Source organism: Pteronotus mesoamericanus, unplaced genomic scaffold, assembly GCF_021234165.1.
Source record: "Pteronotus mesoamericanus isolate MK-2021 breed Mesoamerican mustached bat unplaced genomic scaffold, CSHL_Meso_final contig_192, whole genome shotgun sequence".
NCBI lineage: Eukaryota > Metazoa > Chordata > Mammalia > Chiroptera > Mormoopidae > Pteronotus > Pteronotus mesoamericanus.
Window position 1 is genome coordinate 1,861,643 of NW_026555082.1, and position 4,997 is coordinate 1,866,639.

Consider the following 4,997-nt stretch of genomic DNA (forward strand, 5'->3'; position numbering starts at 1 on the left):
CGGGGGGCTGGGCGTGCGGTGCTCTGGGGACCCCCCCCGGCGGGCACCCCTCACCTTTGGGCCAGTGGTGACCCAAGGGACCCAGACCCTGAGAGGGAGTGTCATCCCCCAGCCCACGGGCCCCACGTCCAGGCAGGGGCTTGGGGTCTGTGGGCTCCGGTCCCAGTTCGGAAGGAAGGCCAGGAAGGACCCGGACAGGAACTCAACAGGTGGACGCAGAGGATTGGTCACATCACTGGTTAGCAGCGGAAGTCGGCTCTGATGGCAACGGCTGCTGCGGAGGGTGCGTGGCCGTGGCCCCCGCCGGCCCCCATGGTTTGCGGGGTTCGTGTCACTGCTCCGCTTGCAGTGCCTGTCCCCTGTCACGCCCAGACCGGCCGGCTCTGCAGGCGGGACTGCAGGGGAGCGACCGCACCGCTGCCCACGAGTCCCCGCCCCAGCCCTGGCCTGGTGGGCGGGGCGGCAAGCCAGAGCCGCGTGCCGTGCGTCGGCCGCGGGTGTCACTGGGGGCCTGAGCAGAAGGGCCACTCAGGGCGGAGCCCTGGGCAGGGCATTTGCTGCTCATCCAAAGGAGCTGTTTCCATTTTAAATTGTTCGAGGCTGCAGCAAAAAATAAGAAATGAGATTTTTCTTGCTTTTTACACTAAAATTCAACAATTAAAATCCCGTACACACATGGACACTATACGTGCACACACAGTGTACAAGCCCAGCCGTTACGGACCACACGTCACCGGCTGTGCGCTGGGTTCCGCGCGCCCGAGGGCGCGCCCATGCGCAGCCGCTGTCGGCCTGGGATGGGGGCGCGTCTGCGATGCAGGACCGACGCCGCGGCCGTGGATTTCTGAAAACTGCACTTCGGTTTAATGCCGTTAAAAAATTACTCTGAATTTGGGTGTAACGGCCCTCCAAGGTGTGAAGACACCCTATGAATCTCTTTCACATTTAATGCTCTTGTTTCCAACGCAGTCAAGCCTGTAACCACCTGTGCAAACAACGTAATTCTGCCGTTGGGGGTTGGGGGAAGTGCTTGCTTCCCTAGCAACTGCCATCATCTAAGAGCCGTGTTTCTAACTCGCGACAAGTGTGAGCAACACACCTGTCTTGAATGTGCCCTTTGTTCATCTCCTGTGAATCGGCTCAGTGTCCAGTGCCATTTGTTGTTGACGTAATGTTGGGGCTGCGGCTGGTTTGTCCTTTTCACTCCACGCTGCTCGGAGCCGGTCCCGCGGCCCGGCTGGAGGCGGCGGTTCGAGAGCGCGTGCGTGCGTGCGGCCGGTCGTTTCTGCCTGCAGCTGCGGGGCCACGGGCCCGTCCTTTGTCGCTGAAAGCCCGTGACGGTGAGTGTGACGGCGCTTTGCGAGCCGCACAGCGAGGAGTAGCGGCCGGTGAGCGACTCGGCGCTTCCTCTGGTTGGAACCGGCTGTTGCGCAGCCTGAGCCGAGGCCCTGCCCCACCTGCTTGCGGACCCTGCAGGTTGCCAGAATCGTGACACAGGGTGCGGCCCCCAACCCATTCTTAAAAACCAGATGCAGGTGCACCCCTTGAAGTTGGTTTTATTCAGTGAGGCTCTAAGCCACACTCACGTCTCCGTGACATGGGACAGGGCGCACACCTTTCCACCGTCACCACCCGCGCAGCCGGAGCCATGCCCCTCGGCGCCGCCTCGCTCGTCCGAGAGTCACCGCCAGTCCTTCGCCGGCCGCCCCGCGAGAGGGCGCTGCACGGTGGGGGTGGGGGGTTTCCGCAACGGCCACTGCAAAACACTAAGACACGCTGTTGTTTTAAGTAAATGAATCAGAATTCACATCATGCCGCTCACAGTGCCTCCGTGCTAAAGTGAAACATTAGCCTGCGTCAGTCAGTCTGATTTTCGGTATTTCTTAGTCCCGGTGCTGGTTTCAGCTGTGCTCGCATCCCCAGAATCCCGCCCACCTGTGTCCAAAAGACCTACCAGGGAGCCGCGCGGGCTTCTGAGGAGCACAAAATCAAGTCCCGAGTTCTCCCTCTCGGGCCCCACCTGGGGCGGCCCCTTGCCCCGCGTACGCCCGGTCTATCTGTGCGAAGTGCCAGGTCGCGCTCTGCCTGGCTCCAGGACAGCCCCCGGGGTTAAAACTCGAGCTCACCACGCAGCCAAACGACCCAGCCGAGCCCCAGGGCTTCCGCGGTGCCGGGGTCCCTTGGCTCAGGGCAGCCAGTCCCAGCCCTGCCTGCCGTCTGCTGCCCGGGTCGGCTCTGGCTGGAGTCCTCTGCTGCTGACCACGGCTGGCCTGGAGCCGTCTCACGGTCCCCAGTTCACCGCAGGTGCAGCTGTGCTAGGAGCACACCTTCAGTTTTGTCGCTCTGTCCCTAAGATTGGTCCCTGGCTGAGTGGTCCATGATGGCTTCCCAAATCAGACTGCATCGTACCTGCCCCTCCCGCCGCCGCCCCCGCCGCCGCCCCCGCCGCCGCCGACCAGCCACACTTTGCACCCAGGCTCGCCTCCACCCCCCCACCGCCCCTCGGACACCGGGGAGGGAGGGGATGAAGTGTCGCGGCAAACCTGGTACGATCGATCTGTGTGTGCCTTTCCTTCCTGCCTTGAGCTGCTTCCACTGTTGTAGCCGGTGAGTGCAGGCCCAAGCGTGGGGATGGGCCTCAGGGAGGCCGGGGGAGGCGGGAGATCCCCAGAGCGGAGCCTAGCTCAGCCCCGCGCCCCTGCAGCCGCGGTGTGGCCTGGCCGCAGGGCCCACACCCAGGCGTGCCCTCCCCATGGGGGCGGCAGGGCCCGGTCACCTGGGCCGCGTCGTCGCTGCCTTTCCTATTCTGGCCATGTTCACGGCATTAACGTGCTGCAGTCGGAGCCCAGTCCCTGGCCTGAGTGCCCCTGCCAGCGCCCCGGCTGCTCAGCGTGGGGGGCAGGGCTCTGCCTGCCTCGGCCCAGCTGCCCTCCCTGGCTGATTTCAGTGTCCCCGAGCTCGGCAGGCGCCCCGTAAACGTGTGCGGTGAGTGAGTTCGACAGGTGGTGGCAGTGTTCTATGTGGCAATTCAGGTGCTCTGGGAGCCGTCTAACAGCGCTGTCCGGAAAGGCGTAGGTGGCCTCCCGCCTCCTTCGCCGTTTCAGCGTGGAGGGCGGACCCTGCCAGGGCTCTGCCGGCTGGCTGAGGGCGCGCCTGCCCCCGGGGCTGGGGAGCGGAGCCGCCGCGTCCTCTCTGCTCCGGAGCACCCTGCCCCAGAGGCCGCTGCGGGGCCATGAGGGCCTCACCTGGTGGACGGCTCGCGTCCGCCCCGGGCCTGGCTTGCCCCAGAGAGCCCCGCCCGCTGCCGCCACCACGGAGGCCAGGGCTGTCGGGGAGTGAGGGCTGTCGGTTTCCTGAGGACCAGCGTCCACAGAGCTTGCTCTCTCAAAAAGGTATGCGGGTGCACTTTAAAGCTTTCCTCTTCCAATTTTACACACTTAAAGGGCTAACAATTTTCCCAAAGGCTCGTGAGCCCCTGATGTGCCCTGAGAGCCTCGGGGGGCCTGCTCCCGGGCGGCCCCGCCCCATTGGACTTGCCTGGGCCTGTCCTGGGGGTGCCTCTTCAGGCCCCAGCGCCCACGGGCACCTCCCCGTGGTGCCTCACTGGCCCTTCCCGTCGCCAGGCTAAGCGCCTCCTGTTTCCGGCCTCCTGCCTGCCCACGAGGCTGCCTCAGCTCCCCCGGGACCTGGAACTGCCCGGCCCCCTGCAGCACGCAGCTCCCACCAAGGCGTCCCCGGCCCCCCACCCCCCACCTGCCCCCGCCTCTCGCGTGCATCTGAAGGAAGCTGTTTCCAGCCCTTCTGCAAGCGCCCCCAGCTCCGAGTGCCACCGCAAGTCTTGAACCTGCCCCTCCTGGGTGTCCCGGTCCCCACGTGGCGGCCCCACTGCGTCCCAGCTCAGGGCCCCCGTCAGCCCAGGTGTGGGAAATGCCGGGTCCGGCCTGGCCCTCCTGTGGCCGCCCTCCCGCAGCCCCGCTGCCCTGTCGCTGGCTCTGCTTCACCACCTGCCCCGTCGGGCAGACGGAGGTGGCGGCTGTGGGAGGGCCCATGGTCGCGGGGTGGTGTCTCAGACCCGCCTTAAAAGAGGGAACAGGAAGATGAAAGCCAAACCCAGGAAAGTTGCTTTTAACCTTGTGAGCCGGAGGAGATGAGAAAGAAGGAGCACCCAACAGTTAGGTTACGGCCGACCCAATGGGGCTTCACAGGCCTTCCCTGCGGCCACCTGGTCAGCACCCCGCACCCCTGGCACCGCGGCCGCTGCTCCGCAGCCCCCTCCACCCCCGCGGAGCTGGTTTCTTTGCCCCAGGAACGAAACCTGGCGGTCAAGCCGGGCCTGAGGAGTCAAAGTGACGCCACCGCGCCACGGAGACTCCCTGGCAGCACCGAGGGCGCCGAGCACCAGTCTGGGCCTGCTCCTCGTGGCTCCTCCAGGAAAACAAAATCGAGCTGCACCAAAGGCCCCCCAGCAACGTCGGTCCCCCTGACGTGCTCACAAGAGCTAAAACGAAGGAACAGGGAGCTGGCGCGGGGTCCTCAGACGCACTGAAAGGAGCAGTGTGATGGCGGCCATTCTTTAGTCAAAGCCAGCACATCTGTACACGGTCACAGGCCGCCGCGCTGCTGGGGACGCGCCCAAAGCACACGCAGAGCCCGCGGCGAAGCCCAGCCAAAGTAACACCACACAAATTCTAATGTGTTTGGATTCATAGAAAAAATTACAAACTATTTCTTGCCCCAAATTCTGAGGTTATGAAAGTGGACTGGAACCTCGCATGCGGTGGCTTCACAGACGTGTCAGAGCGGGACGTGCGGCGCAGCTGCGTTCGGGATGCCGAGCCTGGGGCAGGCCAGTGGCCGCAGCCGGCAGTGCCACGGGCGTGTGGGCGGCACGTGCCAGGTGCCAGGCGCCAGGCGTCGGGGGGACCGCGGGCCTTGCGCTGGAGCCTGCCGGGCTGCCTCCAGGACTGGCCCCGATGTGCGGAGGAGCCGGCTGCCGC